The sequence below is a fragment of the Thermobia domestica genome, chromosome 4 (assembly GCF_964235325.1).
Source record: "Thermobia domestica chromosome 4, izTheDome1.hap1.1, whole genome shotgun sequence".
Taxonomy (NCBI): Eukaryota; Metazoa; Arthropoda; class Insecta; order Zygentoma; family Lepismatidae; genus Thermobia; species Thermobia domestica.
This window is the reverse complement of record NC_137457.1, coordinates 45,586,921-45,607,676: the sequence shown is the minus strand read 5'-3', so window position 1 is coordinate 45,607,676 and position 20,756 is coordinate 45,586,921.

Genomic DNA, 20,756 nt, shown 5'->3' with positions numbered 1-20,756 from the left:
AACCTCATCTCAATATGTGAATCCATTTTCGAGTCATTAAGTTTTAAGTACTTTGACCTTTGACCACGATGGTCATTTTTTTAAAACTTGTAGTAGTTGATGACCAATTACTAAATGTGGAAACAGCACCTCAATATGTGGCTCCGTTTTCGAGTTATTAGGTTTTAAGTATTTTGACCTTTGACCTCGATGGTCATTATTTTGGAACTATTGGTACCTGATGAACTATTACTAAATGTGGGAACACCACCTCAATATTTGGATCCATTTTCGAGTTATTAGGTTTTAAGTATTTTGACCTTTGACCTCGATGGTCATTATTATGGAACTTGTAGTACCTGATGACCAATTACTAAATGTGGAAACAGCACCTGAGTATGTGGATCCATTTTCGAGTTATTAGGATTTAAGTATTTTGACCTTTGACCTCGATGGTCATTATTTTTGGAACTTGTAGTAGTTGATGACCAATTACTAAATGTGGCAACAGTACCTCAGTATGTGGCTCCGTTTTCGAGTTATTAGGTTTTAAGTATTTTGACCTTTGACCTCGATGGTCATTATTATGGAACTTGTAGTACCTGATGACCAATTACTAAATGTGGAAACAGCACCTGAGTATGTGGATCCATTATCGAGTTATTAGGTTTTAAGTATTTTGACCTTTGACCTCGGTGGTCATTATTTTGGGACATGTGGTACCTGATGACCAATTACTAAATGTGAAAACACCATCTGAGTATTTGGATCCATTTTCGAGTTATTAGGTTTTAAGTATTTTGACTTTTGACCTCGATGGTCATTATTTTTGGAATTTGTAGTAGTTGATGACCAATTTTTAAATGTGGAAACACCACCTCAAAATGTGGATCCATTTTCGAGTTATTAGGTATTAAGTGTTTTGACCTTTGATCTCGGTGTGATTACTTTGGGACATGTGGTACCTGATGACCAATTACTAAATGTGAAAACACCACCTCAAAATGTGGCTCCGTTTTCGAGTTATTAGGTTTTAAGTATGTTGACCTTTGACCTCGATGGTCATTATTTTTGGACATGTGGTACCTGATGACCAATTACTAAATGTGAAAACTCCACCTCAATATGTAGCTCCGTTTTCAAGTTATTAGGTTTTAAGTTGTTGACCTTTGACCTCGATGGTCATTATTTTGGAACTTGTAGTAGTTGATGACCAATTGCTAAATGTGAAAACACCACCTCAATATGTTGCTTCGTTTACGAGTGATTTGGTTATAAGTGTCATACAAAGGGCGTATCCCACAAACTATAAGACCCAGGTAAAAATAAGTATGATATTCGTAATCAGCATATTCGAAAACCCCCATGTACCGAGTTTCATCCAAATCGATTAAAATTGTCATAGAAAGGGCGTATCCCACATGAACTATAAGACCCAGGTAAAAATAGAAATGGTATTCGTAATCAGCATGTCCGAAAACTTCCATATACCTAGTTTTATCCAAATCGGTTCAAAGGGGCGTATCGAATCGGAAATGTAAATGTTTCTGCTTTGTGTTCGTAGTTTCTGCTATGTTAAAATAGGGGTTGGAAAATAAGAAATACTCTTTTACTAGTTCTGCTATGTTTAAATAGGGGTGCAATGAATCCAGCCCCACCATGTGTGTTCGTAATCTTATGTGTTATCTGCTATGTTAAAATAGGGTTGAAAAATATGCTCATAAAAGGGAACGAGTTCACCCTTGCTATGTTACGTATTCTTATGTATTATCTGTTCTGCTGTGTGTTCATAGTCTCAGTGTAATTTCTGCTATGATAAAATAGGGGTTGGAAAATATGCTCATAAAAGAGAATGAATACACCCCTTAAAATGTGCTCATAAAAGAGAATGAATACACCCCCTTATAAGTGCTCATAAAAGGGAACAAATACACCCCTAACATAGAGGTCGTAAAAGATCGTGGGTTGACGGTGCGTGGGTCATAGCGTATCGTGAGACACTGGAAAATTGAGTCCTTGCTCTCAGGAGACCGTGGAAAAAAGGGCGTTTTTTCAGCTACCGGGAGTCAGGTCCCCCACACTACTGTCATCATAGTGAGTTAAGTGATATTCTGGATCTGACCACACTTTATGTAGTTGTCCAGATATAAGACGTACAAAAAAATTTGATTCAAAATATATTGGATCTTGGATCAAGGTATAAAAACTTTCTGGACGTACCTCTAAATTGAGTTTTCGTATTTGCTACGGAGTAAGAACATCATACTGTGTTAAGTGATAGTTTTCGTAATCTTTGAGAGATGAAATATTTCATTTTAACGTCCCAGAAATATGATCCTTACGCTAAAAGAACACATGTTTAAGTAATTAATGTGAAAAGAGAGAGCCCCGAAAAAGAGAGTGTGATGTTGCCCAAAATAAATTTACTTCCTTGGAGGTCGAACAAGGGACCCTAAGCACCAGAGATAAGTACACTTTATCATTCAGACGTTCAAACCACAGTACAAATGTAGTGATTGTTTTGTGTCATCACGTACGAACAGTCATCCCTTTACTTATATAATATAAATAAAATAAAACTGTTTATTTGTTTGTTTGTATGTCTTTCTAATGTATGTGCTCTGGGATCACCAAACATGATTATTTTAACATTGAACATGGTAGAATGAAGAAGAAATTGGGAGAAAACGACAGAGCCCCCGAGAAAACACACGAGCACAGTGTTTGTCCAGTACAAAGTCTATACGGTTCGAAGTGGAGTCGAATCAAGGACCCTTGAATTTTCGTATTTGCCACGGAATAAGAACATCATACTCAGATAAGTGATAGTTTTCACAATCATTCAGACATCATATCCCATCGTAAAAGAGAGAGAGAGAGAGATATGAAATCTTTCAGTTTAACGTCCCACCAATATGCTCCTTATGCTGTAAAACGGACGATATTAGTGTGAAACATCTAAGTGTTTTTTTTTTTTTGATAAGATCGGCTGTGTGAACATTGCTGATGAAAGATTAAAATTGGAAATGAACGTGTTTTGCGAAAAAAAACCTAATAGATTTAGTAATGGTTGATTTATTTGATAGTGTGCAAACACAATCAAGATATCGATATGTAATATGGCAACCCGGCTTGAAAGCACGTGCTGGTAACAGTAGAACAATAATGGATGGCATTTCAAAAGTTGCATTTTTTATGGGACATCCTTTGTTATCTCCTTCTAACTTTCTCGAAGACTACGCACTAGATTTTATAATAACATATGTAATTTCGATCATCTTTATGATATGTACCTATATTAAACAATGGGCAAGCCTACCAAAAGAGACATGGCTTCCAAATGACAATGTCCTCCTTCAGACTCTTGTGCTTTATGCTACAAACGTATGTCATTCACACGTCCTCCATAAAAAGCGTCACGAAGATTTAACGATGTTTTCTTTGTGTACGGATGATTACTAGCATACTTTGGAATGGCGAATGACTTCATTTGCACTTTTCTGAGAGAATATTTGGCTGTTGTTGATTGTAGAAGTTTGTTATGTGCTAATTTTATTCTCGAAAACGTTTATACATGTCCCATTTTTAGTTTTACGTTCCACGATTATACTGGTTAGGCTAAAGGAGACTGTAATGATGAGAAATGAATGAAATGATGAAACGAACGGGAAATGGAAGAACTCCGAGAAATCCCCACAAGCACAGTGTTTGTCCATCAGAAAGTCCACACAACTCGAGCTGTAATCGAATCATGAACCCCCAAAATACTGGTTGTAAAGCCTTTACCACTGAGACACCACACTCCTCAAACCTAAAATGTAATAGGCTTGTACATCATATAAAGACCTCCCGGAGAAATAAACATACACACAAATATGCCCTTTCTCGGTAAAAGGAATATGATTCAGACAAATGAATAACGAAAAAATAATAGTTGATGGAATGACAATGTGAATAAACGTTATATCAGTGAGTCATCATGCATCCTGAAATCCATTGAATTTCTGAGTAGAAGAACAATACACGTACTAAAAAGAAAAGATACATGTTCTTCTAACCTGACATAATTGCTTTAGAAAAATAACAAACATAAAAATAAAAAATACAGGAATGAACAAAGTAGAAGTAAACAGGAGAACTAATGCTCACAGTTTTTTTTTTGTTTATTGCAATTCCTTATTAGCATGAACTCGGATTGAGGCAGGAACCCAAGCACCAGAAGTAATCACTCTACCCAGGCCCTTATCCATAGGGGTGACGAGCGCCCCTAAAATTTTTACCGTACGCTTGCAAATGAACTAAAATATGATTGAATTGGGTCTCTCCTGAATTCTACTCCCCTCTCCCTACATTTTGGGACTGGCTGTTGACAATCTACCATTGGGACTTGGTAGATTGTCAACAGCCAGTCAATCTATCATTGATCCATCATGACCGTTAAAAAATTAAATTGTGATTACTCATCACTCAGTTACGATAACTGTCAGCGAACTTTCCATTGTAATAATACCAAGGAGACAGTAGACAGTATGGCTAATGAGGTAATGCTTAAAATTACTAATATTTGGCGAAAATGGGCCCATGATTAGCAACCAAAATTGGCATGTCCATGCTCCCTTTTAGATAATTTTGTCCCAACAGGACCTGATTCAAAATGTTAGTGGGTTACATTAGGTAGTATTTGCAAAGATGAGATCTGCACAAGAGTAACATGTAATCGTTTCTTAGAAAATTAATTACTTTCAAAACGAAAGTCTAACATTAAAAATGAATCGAATGACTCCATTAAAAGATTGATAACTATTGTACAAGTTCATCATTATCATCTTTAAACATCGCAAGTTTATTTTTTTAAATGAATGAACTACATACCTGTGAAGATAAATATTAAACCAACACATTCATCAACAAAAGTGAGAAGTGTTAACGTGATGTTCTGACGTAATGCTGAACAACAAAAGATAGCATATATCTAAAGAAACACTGACCTATATTATATACAGAAGGAGTAGCAATGTAATATTCTGCGATATAATACATGATGCATTTTTATATAACTCTGCACATGTCGACATCAGGTCCGCAATTTGAATTACACTAGTGAAAAAAGGTTGCATCACGTAATGGCCAATAAGTTTTGATCTATATTTGTTGGAGATACAGTAGCATCATTATTACGTATATTCATATAATCTTCCTGTACACATGAAAAAGAAAGTATTCTACAGTTGACAAATTTCCCTTTTCGCATTAATTCGTGAGCAAATGAATTAATCTGTTTTCACGTTATCTTTGGAATAGTTATAATTTGATAACTTGTCAAGTCGGTACTGTAATAGGAAAAGAAATTTTCTCAACTAAAGAATTTTCTCAACTGGCTGTATGGGCGCTAAATGATTATCCGCGAAGATGTATTGCTTTTTAGACAAACAAGAAAAGGTAATTCAGATGATGAATTACAATAGTCTTGTGTTACGTTTTTGAACAAATTTGAGAAAGCGGTTAGATCTAGCAATGTAGTATTCTGTGATATAATACATGATGCATTTTTACATAGCTCTGCACTTGTTGACAACAGGTCCACAATTTGAATTACACTCTTAAAGATGTACCTAGACTTATATCCGGTTAATCGAATCTGTAACTGTAACTGACCACTCACACTTCGAAAAATTGCACAAATCTGAAATTTTCAGATGAACCTTTAATGCGAAAAAAAAAGTTGCATCACGTAATGGTCAACAAGTTTTGATAAGTGATGACACTACGGATAAAAAATATCTATATCCTCCTAACTCTAGCAATTCTCCAAAGTCAATGCTAACAGGTGTAATATAAATCAAAAATCATCGCTGATAACGGGCTTGCGTGTACAAATTTCTAATTTCGATATCGTTTTCCTGAATATAATGCTGCTCTTGAAACTAAACACTTTTTAAGACGGAATTCAATGTGCTATAAATTCCTACATATAATAATAACAGTCAGTGGCAGAGCGTTCAAAATCCTGTTCCCACCAAGTGAACTTTGTGGTGTACAAACACCGTGTACGTGAGGGTCCCAGGTTCAAACTTCCGTTCCCTGGAGACAATTAGAAAGAAGAGAATAAATTGATTGGAATATTATTTGAAAAGTAGTGTCTTGTATTTGTTCCATACTTAACACAAATTGGTAAATGTATCAAACCTTCGTTTTGTAACAGTTTCTATCAGAGCTGCAACTTATGTTCTAACGTTTTTATTTACGTAACGTCTGCAGTAATTATGTTTTTTTTTTCAATCTGGATCTGGCTATACTTTGTGTAGTTGTCCAGATATAAGACGTAGAAGAAACTTTTTGATTCAAAATATATTGGATTTTGGATCAAGTTATCACATCCTTTTTTTTTTATTTGAACGTACCTCTAAATTGAGTTTTCGTATTTGCTACGGAATAAGAACATCATGTTGTGTTAAGTGATAGTTTTCGTAATCACTGAGACATCATACCCTTCGTAAGAGGGAGAGAGATGAAATATTTTAGTTTAACGTTCCACCTACCAGAATTTCTTCGTATTTCCACTCTTCAGTGCAAATCAACGTTGACGAACTAGTATTGCTCACAAGTCTCGGATGTTTCTTAATCGTCTTGAATTTGAAAATGCATCGTGTTCTTATAACTACTTTATCAATTTAAAGTTTTTATATATGCCACATGTAACATTAAAACAGTGTTTGGGATCTAAACTTGACTGAACCAGCGTTACTTACGATTCTCGGATGTTTTTGTATCATCTCTCGGCATTATGATACAAAAATGTACTTATCGATTTGAGACTTGCCTCTTTTTGCATCGAGAGTTTCTCTCGTTTCGTTGGCAATACAAGTTTACCCTAGTAATAGTATTTTGAGGTTTCAGCTTTAGATCTTGATAATAAATATTTCAATCCCCCTTCATTTTTACATTTTGTTTCTACTTTTATAACCCAATAGTTATTAGATAAAACATAAAATGTGAACGTTATTTAAAAACAAAGATAGAGTAGGAATGTTGAAAGAAGCATTTAAATAAGAAATAACCTATCTTATGGATCTTTGAATAAGAAGTTAGAAACATAAACGCTACTCACGCACACACGATGTTTGTACACCACAAAGTTCACTTCATGGGAACTGTGATTGAACACGCACCCGTACACATCATTTGATGTACAATTCATGTTCATTCCTGTTCCTTGTTTACTGTAATGAAAAGGTGTGTTCTAGGTCAGATCACCACAATTCCTTAATATTCCGACTTTTCTGTAAATTTTGTCTAATGTGGAAATCTTCCTCATCGAAAACTTAAGCGAACTAGTATTGTTCATAAGTCTCGGAAGTTTGTGAATTAGTATTGCTCATAAATCTCGGATGTATCTGTATTGTCTTGAATTTGAAAATACATCGTGTTCGTGCAATTACTATAGCAATTTAAAGTTTTTATATAAGCCACATGTAACATTAAAACAATGTCTGAGGACTAAAACTTGAGTGAACTAGTATTGCCTATGAGCCTCGTATGTTTCTGTTTCATTTCGATTTTGAAAAATGTACTTATCGGTTTGCGACTTATCTCTTTTCGTACCGAAAAGTTTATCGATTCGTTGACAATACTAGTTTCCCAAGTAATAGTATTTTGAGGTTTCAGTACCTTGATAAATATTATTCATCTTGTTCGTACAATTATTTTTATCAATTATGAAGCATGTCGCTTATGTAAGTGATAGTTTAAAAATACTTGTGCTTTAGACATGTAGACATATTATTATCAAAACGCCAGGAACTTAGTTGTCATCCTAGTACTATATACGTAAAATTCATTTTTCATGAAAGGATTAGTTCCACCCTAAATCGTGAAGTACCAAATTCGGTCTCAGCTCCCTAAACAAAGTAGATTTTTGTGTACAAAATCTTTATATCATAAGTTAACGAATCTACTCCCCCAAATTAATAATAATAATAATAATAATAATAATAACAATAATAATAATAATAATAATAATAATATTCAAGCGATGAATTTGGTACATAACTTTTCACATAGTTAAGATTTCCTGCTCGAAGTGATTCGACCTAAGGAACGCCTGAGGTGATTTTTCGTTTCTTTTACTTTTATTAAAATGTAAAACTTCAAAACAAATGTGCAAGATTAAATCTAAACCTAATAGCTCTCTCTCTCTCTCTATCTCTCTTCAATTAGTTTTTTATTGGTGAATGAATTCAAATACGATTTTTAATACAACGTAAAATATTAGTGAACTAATGAATGATACATAATCGGAAATGTATAAAATATATCACTTTCACTAAAATCACTACACTGAAAAAAAAATATTTTTTTCTTTTCATAATAATGAATTCAAATACGATTTTTTCATACAACGTAAAATATTACTGACTAATGAATGATACATTTTTCAGAAATGTATAAAATATATCACTTTAATAAAATCACTAGACTGAAACATATGTTTTGTTCCTTTGCGTGTTTCATTTCACTATTGGTATAGTAAACTTCATAATGCATATTATTTTCGGACAGTTGGATATCCTCTTGTCACTCAATTTACGTCATAAATATATATATATATATATATATCACTTTCACTAAAATCACTACACTGAAAAATATTTTTCTTCTTTTTTTATCAATACATATCCATCTCATCGATATCATCCACAGGTTGAGTATCAATTTCCCCCCACCATGATTGTGTTTGAATTCTGTCAAATAATTCCCCCTATTCCCTGATTGCTTCTATAATATTTTGTTTACATAATACATAGTACTGGTCTTGCGTTCGATTTCGATGAGAGAGCTTTCAAAATGAAAGCATATTTAGTGTTCAGGTTCGATTCTTGATGAGAAAGCATTGAATATTTTAAGACATTAAGTATGCTCTTCGGTTTCCCAGGAGGAACGGATCGGGGAAAGACGAAGACCAATCAAATTGGAGTGCTTCGATCACTGAATATCAAAGGATTGTTGGATAAAGGTCTAAAATACCTACCCTATGCTATGCAAAATAGGTATTCAATACATAACGAAAAGACGAAAATCAATCAATCAATTGGGAAGCTTCGATCTTGATAACTGATAAGACTCTGATGAAGATCCGTTAGCCGTCCAAGAGTATGAGCATCCAAGACTATGAGCATCCAAGGGGGCTAAATCGCTTATGCTCTTCGACTTCCCAGAAGGAACGGGGCAGGGAAAGACCAATGCTATACAAAATTAGCTATTCAATACATAACGAAAAGACAAAAATCAATCAATCAATTGGGAAGCTTCGATCATGATAACTGATAGGACTCTGATTCGTCCAAGAGCATCCAATACTATGAAGGCATCCAAGACTATGAGCATAGCAACTGCCTGTTCTCACAAATCAACATTTTCCCACGTGCTCCTGAGGTAGCCGTAAAAGGTTATGAACACAACAACTAAAGGCTTGTCGAAACTTGCCTCCCAGTTCTAGGAAATGATATCGATTTCTAGGAAAACAAGATAACTTTTGCTGACTCGGCCGTCTATACGTCGGGACATCTACTTTATGTTGACCAAGAACCAAGTTATTAGCGAGCCCAAACATGTACTGGGCCCGGTTGAAGTTAGGTGGGTCTGATCAAACTATATTTTATTTCATTTGCAAGCCTACCGTTAAAATTTTAGAGGGTACAGCAAAAATTCAGGGGGAGCGCCCCCTATACCCCTGGATACGGGTCTATCAAATCAAGGTTTATTAATTACTAACACTTATTTTATGTAAGCACTTACTAGCGTATCACAGTTATGCAAAAATTTCTTCGGTAATTTTACTTGGGTTTTGAAAATTTATGGAGACGAGCAGAGCGTCCATTTACAATAGGGGAATTCATCTTGAGCAGTACACTTCTTATGGGAATTGCATATAAATTTTGCACTGAAGGCCATATGGAAGCAGTTGCAGTACCAAGTGGAGTCTGAGAGAGATCGAAACATCTTCCAGTTTGAGTGATACGTGCGTTATTTGTCCCACCAACCACCATAGGCGTAAATAGTAAGTACCCTCGGCGCAGAGGGACACTCGAGCTTCAGAGGCGTAGAATATTTAGAAAGTAGGGGTGCATAACTAAGCGTTGCAGAAGGCTGAAGGTTTAAGTTACGCCACTACCCACCACTGATTGTCTAATACGCACGATACAAAAACACGTACTCACAAATACATTACAGTATATCGACGTTAGGTTTCAAAATAAAAATAAGAGGTTTCTTTGTATGAGCAGCAGTTCTGGCAATGGAAAGCTCATGTGATGCAATCCAAAGTGGCTGGACTGAATTCCAGTCACCGGTTTTACATTCACCTACTCTTTCATTTTACTGTGGGCGCGGTGGCTCAGACGTAGAGCGTTCACCTCCGGTGCTTGGGGTCCCTGGTTCGATCGACATTCTTAATGAATGAAGAGACAGTTTCAATGAACACTCTTGCGTCTCTAATTGCATCAATAGGCTATGTTACAGATTAAATGTAATATCACAGTGTCTTACTAAACAATCCACACCATCACAAGGGCATTTTTCGTTCCCAGTAGCTAAAAATAGCCATCTCCTTGTAATTGTCACTCATGCGTTTTTAGCATAAATAACTGGAATCTGTTTTTGATTTCATTTTTGAGATTTGGGATTTTAGCCAAGTATAACGTTGGATTTCTTCCTGCAACACAACCATCCAGTTCCCTGCAAAATCGAAGTGCAAAACCAAAGTATCCCTTCTTGATGTACTTGATTTTTCTTAGCAGCAATGGCGTTCCTTTGAATCCGGCGAATGTGAGCATGACAGACTCCTTTCAAGATCCAATTGTTTACCAGTCACGTATTGTTGACATTAGATTTTATCGAACCTGTTCTTGGTCAATACTTTTACTTACATTATTCTTATGGTGATATAACACCTTGGATGTGAAATTTAAATCAAAAGCAGTGTTGCCAAACCCACACTTTTTTCCCTACTTTACTATTATTCCACAACTTGTGTAAGGTACAATATAACAATTCATATCTCTCTTCGCATAAAAATAACACCAAGTCTGTCTTTAGAGAATTGGAAAACAATGACGCGTCCATACATTGTGCAACTGTTACGGGAATTCAAGTTGGGGATTTTTAGATATTAATTTTTGAAAATAGTCAAATTTTGAAATTTTCATTCTTTTCATGCTAAATTCTCAGTTGTAGTGTACAGATAGGTAGGAAGTAATATTTTTACTTTAATGTCACGTTTCCATAATATTTATTCCTAGCATAAAACGAGTTTTATTTCTTTTCATTTAGGCACACGAAATATCTGAAACATGTGCACAACGAAACTTTTGTCCAAGTTCGTTAATTTTGCTACTGTTTATGTTACACCACTAATGTCTCTGTTTAGTATAGTTTGGAAGAGTTGAAAACAGTATAAACTAAATTATAAACAAAGGTTTCTAGTAATTCTTTTTCTTAATAGTACTTTCAAAAAACCCAATTCCTCACTTTGCTGCAAAGGTAACAATCTGTGGTTATTTTTTAGAGGTTTCAACACTGTTGCAAATCATCAGAGAATAAAATTATTTTGTTATTTTATTCTGGTCATCTCAACCTTTAATATATATATATATATATATATATATATATATATATATATATATTCATAAGAATTCAAAATGGTCGATGGACACCCGTTGAATGATTTAAAATGAAACAGCCGAGATGCAGAGGTTTGTCCTGGAGTTCCGGACCTCCTTCTTGGCATCGCGATTTTTCTGTAAGTTTTGCCTAATTTTAAGGCAACTTTAAAAAATTCATGGCATAATTATTATTATTATTATTATTATTATTATTATTATTATTATTATTATTATTATTAATTGTATTATTATTATTATTACTGATGGTTGTGAATAGCGAATTGTAGTGATGTTTCACATTGTTCAGAAATAGGTTTGTAATGTTCCATTACAAATTAGATAATATAATTTTTTCCGGACTAATGCTTTCCGAACATGCTCTATATTGAAAATTTTTAACACATAATTTTCAGTCTATGCACTAAATCCTTTGTTTTTTATTTGAACCAAAATTTATGCAGGACCTTCAGAATAACTTAGAAAAAGTTATATTTTGGATAACAATTTCTTATATATTATTTCATTGTAAATTGCTGTATATAGGCTCCTCAAATGAATGGTTAGTGGAATTATACAACTTACTACAATATCAAAACGTAGATCTGGAATTGGATAGACATTTCTGGAATTGTCCAAGAATCTAATATTTGTTAGAATAATTTATTTCTCCTTCGTTCTTCTGAATGTCCATATCCTCCTAAAATTCTTTATAACCCAGTTTTTACTATTTTTCATTCTCTTTGTATTTCCGCCGCCAAACTTCCTTTGCTCTGATTGGGAACTATACTTCCGCCTTAGTATTAAGGTGTGCCTACATCTTTTTCTCCTTTCGGTCACGCTTGAAGTTAGAACACGATAGTTCCACTCTTTAAAAAAGAAATTAATTTTCGACAGAAAAGTATCCAGGTGAAATTAGTTTCAGTTAAGGAATTGACAGTGAAGAAGCTTTAGTAAGTCCAAATTGATTGGAACAATATCTGAAACAGTCCGAAAATCAGTTAGATTTGGACGCCATGTTTACTGTTATGAATAGCTGTGGACTGATCCACCAGTGTGAGTTTTGAAATTTTGGGTGTGTGTCGCTGTAAACTAAGATTGGTGCTTCGAAAAAGTCTAGGATATCCTCTTGCCCATAAAATTTCTGTTAGGTTACGATAAACGTGTCCATTTATATAGGTTTGGTGTGTAGTTCACATGACCTTTCTATTAACATGTCGGTATGTGTAGCTTGCTTTGTAGTTGAGTTAATTACTATTATGTCTGTGTAATTTAATTTATTCCTAAATTGACAATAGCTTCCAACGGAAATGGGTTCAATAATTTCATAAAGGTTCTTTCCCCCATAGGAAACTAATCTTTACCTTAATGGTTTCCATAAGTCCCTGCGGGGCATTGACCACAATCTTAAAATTTAAAACATGAGTTAGTTGATTTAAGGACCCCCTGGCTCTCACCACCTTTCTTGAGGGAACTTCTGAATTCGAGAGCCGGTTTAGAATGGGGTAATATTAATGATTTCTTTAGATTATACTTAGTAAATAATATCTATGGTGATACGTATGTGTTAGTGTGTGTAATGTTTCGTTTGTGTAGCATGTATATGCCTAATTTAGATTGTACATAATAGGGGTGTTGTGTGTGAAGGTATGGTTAATCTATTCAAGGGCAGTATACGCTTCCTGCTTAGTTATTCATCTCTTTTGGTCTGTTTGAACAAGTACAAGTACATGCAAATTTTTAGTAATTCCGTACCGTTATATCATGGTATACAATACATAGTTAGTTTTCATTATAGTATAAAGCATAATTGGGAGTACGAACTTTTTTTAATACTCCAATGCCATCTCACGTTCGGTGAAGAGCTATTCGTCGCTAGCGTTTTGTTCACCCGAGACATAAGAATGTTGTAAATCAAATATTACAACTTTTTCGTGATTATTGAGGTATATATAGCAATTCTGGTCCATACGAATGAATAAGTGAAAGAATTAGATTACCAACTAACTGCTTGCACAAGTTATATAGTCTAGTAATTAAATAATTGATGAAAATATCTTTACGCTTGTTCTTAAACCGAAGTTTGCCTAATAACACTATTTTGTCGTCAGATTGCGATTTCAAATTTTCTCTCTTCGTTAAGCTCTTTGAACAACCTCATTGTTGTTCTTTTCAAAATATAATCACATTTAGTTAAGAGTGCAGTTAATGATATTAAATTTTCATTACATATATAGATCGGTAAACAGAAGTAGTGTATATTGGTAACTTCTGGGCCAAAATTCCAGGCCAAATCATTTTAAAATATTTTCGATTAGCACAGGAGGAATAATACTTTGACCAGTATTACTTAACAAAGAAGGTTAGCGCAAATTATTTATATAGCTACAATTCTAAAGTGAGATTGAGTAGGGTGCTTTGCGCGTAGGCTTTTATGACATTTAAAATCATAAAAACTTACATCTAAAAACCTATATCTACAAATCTTCAATCTTATAATGACCCCATGTCAGGGTGTGTATTCCATCTTTTAGAACACATCTACACAACGTAAGGCTAACTTATATACTGCACAATTCGTGCTCATAACTTATATTTAAATTCTTGTTTTTATAATAATTTTTGTTTGAACAAGCTTTAGTTCTTTACTTATAACATTTTTCTTAACACGTTTTGCTTTTTTCACAATTATCTTTTTCTAATTTGATTGAATACATTTTAGATCTTAAACCAACAAATTCTTCAATGATTGTCCCTTTAAGTTCATCTTTCGTATTACCCAGTACTTTCTTATTTATTTGTGGTATCTTGTAGGTGTTAATTTGGGTAATCACTTGTATCAAAGTAGTTAATAAAACGTTTATGGCTTTCGTATATATTTTTAGTTTTAATTTGATAAATGTAACTATCTGTATCTGTGTAATAAATTCATATTTTATATTGATACTTAGGATTCATCATTTTATAGTGAAATCATACATTACTTGTTTTGATAAATCTAAAATTGAGATACCCGCATAAATCGGTTTGTTAATTTGCACTTTAACTTTATTCATTTGAACAGCTACTAAATTTTCCGTAAAAACAGTAGTGCTTTTATAGTTTGATTTTGTTACAAGATTTTCAAATTTTTTCTCATCATTTATTAGATTAATGTTAACTCTCTTTCTAATATTTTCTATAGTCTTTCTAAAAACTGAAATGTTCATTAGCTTATAAAAGTCTTTCTCAAAATCATTTGTTGCTCTAGCTCTTTCCTGTATGTTTAAATCTATGTAATTCTTTAACTAATATGTTTATTCAAATTCTATTACCCATTGAATTTTCTTGAGTTTTATTGCAAGTGATAAACATTGCTGTTAGTAGAAAAATGATCGATCTGAAACTAATTGGAACATTTTCGCTTAAATCAGGAGCACACGTCAAATGGAACACCTTGAACCGTCCATCCACGGTCTTTTACGACCTCCATTTTCGGGGTGTATTTGTTCCCTTTTATGAGCACTTTTTATGCTGTGTACTCGTTCTCTTTTATGAGTATATTTTAAGGAGTGGACTCGTTCCCTTTTATGATCACTTTTTCCACCCCTTATTTTACCATAGCAGACAATACATGAAGACTACGAACACATAGCAGAGCAGATAATATTTTATGAGTACACTTTAAGGGGTGGACTCGTTCCCTTATATGATCACTTTTCCACCCCTTATTTTACCATAGCAGAAAATACATGGAAACTACGAACACATAGTATAGCAGATAATACATAAGACTACGTAACATAGCAGGGATGTATTCGTTCCAAACACTATTTGAACCTAGCAGATAATAAATAATACTACGTAACATAGCAGGGATGTATTCGTTCCAACCCCTATTTGTACATAGCAGAAATTACATAAGACTACGTACTCCCGGAACCGTCCAGCCATGGTCTTTTACGACCTCCAGTTTAGGGGTGTTATTCGTTTCCTTTTATGAGCATTTTTACGGATGTATTCGTTCTCTATTTTAAAATAACAAATATAGTAGACAATGTGCACATTATAGCAAAGATTACAATCGAGCACACTGAACCGTCCACCCACGGTCTTTTACGACCTCCATTTTAAGGTTGGACATAACAGTAGCACAGATAGTCATTTTAGGGGGTGTATTCATTCTCTTTGATGATCAACCCTACGAAAAGACTACGAACATAGCAAATTCGTTCCACCCCTAATTGAACATAGCAGAGAATACATAACAGGGGTGTATTCGTTCCACATTATCCACCCCTTACTATGTTGATGGCTCTTTTACGACCTCCATTTTAGGGGTGAACTTGTTCTCTTTATTTTTCAACCCCTATTTGTACATAACAGAGATTATTTTCTTTTGCGGGGAGAATATATTCATTAGCTTTTTATCAACTGTTTAAAGATTGCAAGTAGGGGATATATGTATGTTTTAGGACACTTTTCCCCTTCCACCCCCTAACTGTCAGAAAATTATGAAGCCACCACTAACTTTAACACAGAAGGATAACCCAAAGTGAGATTGCATAGGCTTTTATGACATTAGAATCATAAAAACTTACAATCTAAAATTACACTACACTACACTACTTATAATTACACTTTTACTCTATAACATAACGACCCCAAGCTAATGTATTTATACCATCTCTTAATATATATCTTTTATCGTCCTAAGAATCTAATGCTAGCTTATGAACGGTTATACTATATATATCGTGCTTATAACTTCTAATGAAGTTAATGTCTTTATACGTTTTTACATTTTTAAATAAATTTTCTTTATAATCATTAAACTGCAACTCCTTTGATATTACAGCTTTAGTTACTTCTTTAGCTTTTTTCTCTTCTTTATTTTCTACTCTATAAGCATACATCTTTGATCTCAATCCAATAAACTCCGTCATTATCTTACCTTTATTCTCATCTTTCATCTTATCTATTACTTTTTTGTTTATTAGTGGTAGTCCATATATATTATTTCCTTGTATTCACTCGTGTCAAACTGGTCAACTATTTCTGCTATATCTTTATAAAAGTCCTCACTCTCAATCTCATATATAAAGCTATCGGTATCCATGTAACATAAATCTATATTATTTCCATATTTTGGCTTCATCGTGTTATAGTGAAAATCATACATTAATAGTTTTGATAGTTTTAATACACTCATACCAACATATATTGGCTTATTAAATGTTAATCGCTCTTTTTTCATATGTATAGCACATAAATTCTCTGTAAATATTGTTCTGTAATCAAAATTATGTTCTGCAATTAATTTTTCTACTCTTTCAGGATCACATTCTAATTGTGTGGGCTGCCTCTTTCTAATATTTTCCATAGTCTTTCCAAATACTGAGTTATTCATGAGCTTATAAAAATCTCTTTCAAACTCATTTTTAGCTTGCGTTCTCATATTTGTATTTAAATCAATGTATTTCTTTAACCAGTCTGATTGTTTAAATTCTAATATTCTGTGCACTTTCTTTAATCTCATTCCAAGTGACATATATAGTTTTAAGTTCCTATAGTGAATTACATATCTTTCCTTATTATAAAGTGTCGTTAGTAGTTTTGATTGTTTAGATTCTGGTGGACACATGTTTTCTAGAGCTAATGGTAAATCAGAATGTTTGTTGTGTAAATATTTCGGATATTCTAAATCTACTTCTGATATGTAGCCAGTTTCTGAATCATCCCGAATGTTCATTATATCTATGCAAGGTCTAATCCACTTAAAGTCTTTATAAGGCATGTATTGAGTCATTGTCCATCCATATAAATTGTTTGCGTCTAAATATGCTAGGTATGTTGAACACTCTTCCTTATTATAATCTTGCATATATTTGTTGTTTGTTTTTACATATCTTTTACTACATTGTGAGATTCCTCCTCGTATACCCTTTTCTAACATTAGTATTTTATCATAATCAGTTAACATTTCTAAGTTAATTTTAGTCATCTTTTTACATTGCATCCCACAATAAACCCGGTGCTGTATAATACCATGCAGGATCTAACCCATATGCCTCTAAAACACATCTCTAAAGTTTTGAAACATATCTGTTAATTGAAGGACATCTGTTTTATTATAATGTTCAGTTAAGTCCCTCACTAACTTCAGATCGAATTCTTTACAAACTCGTACATGAAGCTTATGGCGTTCAGGACTCAATTTTTCTCCTGTTAATCTGTTTGTAAATTTGTCTATATATAATGGAACAGATTCTTCTAATTTTTCAAATGAATCAACATAATCAAATGGATAATCACCTTTAGTATTAACTAGATCAAGTTTATCAATCGGGAAAAACTTTAATGTTTCTCGAAATTGTTCTGGTTTTAAATTACTAGTTAACTCTGCCAAACTCTTTGGCATAAATCTAAGTGAATCAACAAATCTTAAATTTATTCCATCTTTTTTTGGTCCTGCTTTTACATATTTTTCATATGTTATGTACCTTTCTTCATTGTTTGCAATCAGTTTAATTTTTTGTGTATCATAAGCTAACTCCTAAATGAATAAATGCATATCATAACCAGTTAAATTGTGAAGAAATACAGGAACAAAGTTAGGATTTTTGTAGTTTAAATTGCAATAACTGTGAGCTGCACCTCTAAACTTTCCAGTTAAATGATCATGATCTCTTACTTTTGCTTTATTTTTATTTATCTTATACAAACACTTTTTAAGTCATGCTTCCATTCTTTTATTTTTTCACTCATATCATCTTTACCCTTGTAGAACTGTATTTTCTTCTTTAATATATTTATTTTTTTTCTCAACAGCTGATGGTAAGTCATTCAAGTTTTTCTCAAATATATGACAAATATCCGAACTGTTATAAGCTCCTATTTCCTCCTCACTAAGCGGGGTCATATCAACTACCCTGTTATATATTTCCATAATTTTAATTGCTTCTTTTTTTAATATTTCAATAAATATTTTTGCAGCATCTGGACCTATATAACTAACAGGGGCTTTATAGTCCCCATTTGAATATTTGACATAGTAACAAAAACTCATTGGTTCATGCTTTTGATATTTTACTGTTTTACTACAATTATGCTATATTTTTAACTTACATAAGATACATTCAAAGTCAGCTATTATCATAAATGGAACTCTTAATGATCGATTATAGTTTTGAAATTTTATTTGATTGTCGTATGGTTTTGGAAGTTCTATTCTAACAGCCTCATGCTCTTTACAATATAGCTCATGGTTTTGCAACTGCTTCTCATTTCGAAAGTGTCTTGTTAAACATCTATCACAAAAGTATAACTTCTCAGTATGTTTTGTCACTTGACTTCTTATTAATCGTGATAAGTCTTTTATCCAACAAAAATGACTGTTTTTTTCATCTTTTACATATAATAGATTGATATGAGTTTCCTGCTTATTTTTGTGATTTGAAGTGGATATACATTATAGTTCTTGTCATAGCTGTAAACATTGATGGAGTTATTACTTCTTCTTTCAAGTTTTGGAATATCTTTTAATTGTACAGGAAATTCAATATTATCACAATACTTCTTTTGCAACTCATTAACAAGCTTTTTATAATGTGAATGTCTTTCAGGATGTATTTCAACAGGTTTTAAGTAACTTGCAATAGAATACAAGAAACATTTATTGTCTTTATTTTTAACATTAATCACTGCTTTCTTATCTTTAATTGGCTTAGGAAGTTCAATATATGAAGAAGCTCTTAATGGTACATACTTGTTTAATCTGATTTGTAAGTATTTAATTTGGTGTAATGTCCATCCTGATCCTCTACCTTCAAATTCTTCCATTTCTCTACGAAGTTTTTGTTTGGCATAAGATATATATTCATTTAAGTCAGTTGATTCTAATATTCTCTCGTTTGATGGTTTGAAATTGCGTTCTTGTATTTCTTTATCTTGAATATAGTCACAAATGGAAACGAGATTTACTTTAACAGGGTTGAATTTTAATTCTTCTTTGATTTTGTTAATAGCAACTCTTCCACTTGTATCTAAACATTTTATTGGGTCTTTATATCCTCCTGTGTTTTCAACTTTAATGGTTTGTAAACGCTTCTTTAATGCTGTTTCTTCTAATTCTATCTTAATTGGTATACGTGTTGTTTCGGTTCGTCAATTACTTCTTGTTTAAATGGAAATATATCTCTAATCTGTATTCTGTTTTGTTCATCATCATATTGTTTAAGAAGGTTTATTAGTTCTGCTTTTCTTAATCGGGAATATCTTTTGATTCCCGTTTCTTTACATTGTTGCCTTAACTCTACTACAGTAAATTTACTATAATTACTCATCTTATTTACCATATAAAAAATCTTACTATAACTCAATTTTTATCTTCGCCGGATTAAATCCTAATCATTTTTGTACTATTTTTAGTTCCATATATTCTAATACAACGCTTAACATTGTACACTCCTGCCATTGTCTACATATTACGCGTTGTATTAGAACACGACTTTGATGAGAATAACCATCAAAGTCACATATACGCATATTAAAATTAAATCATTTTTGTAAACTTACTCATCATCATCATCATAATCATCACTACCATATTTATAATTATCATCACTACTCAAATCAGATGTTTTTTTTGCATTATTAATAATTCTCTTTCCTTTAACAGTATTTGCTTCTCTAGTAGTGCTGCTAAGAGTTTAAGATCATGATGAATTAGTTTAAGTCTATCATGTAATAAATGAAATTCTTTCTACATATTTATTAAATAGAAAACCAACAAAAATGAGATAAATTTAGAAAATCTAAGAATAAAAACGAACAGGTAAATATGACTAGTGCTAAGGAAATATTATCTTACAAACCTATATTTGATTGTGTTTGTAAATATTTAGATATTGATGGTTATAATGATGAAGACAAAATACATTTTATCGTCTCCATAGGTATGTTAGATCATTTGCTCAAGAAAGCCAATAAGGAAAACAACTCATTTCTTATACAAAACATTCTCTATGCAAATGTTATGACTTTGTCTGATGAAATATTAGATTCACTGACTGATGAACAATGGTTATCTATAGGTTATGATATTATGAGGAGGAATATAACTATTATCGCATTACAGAA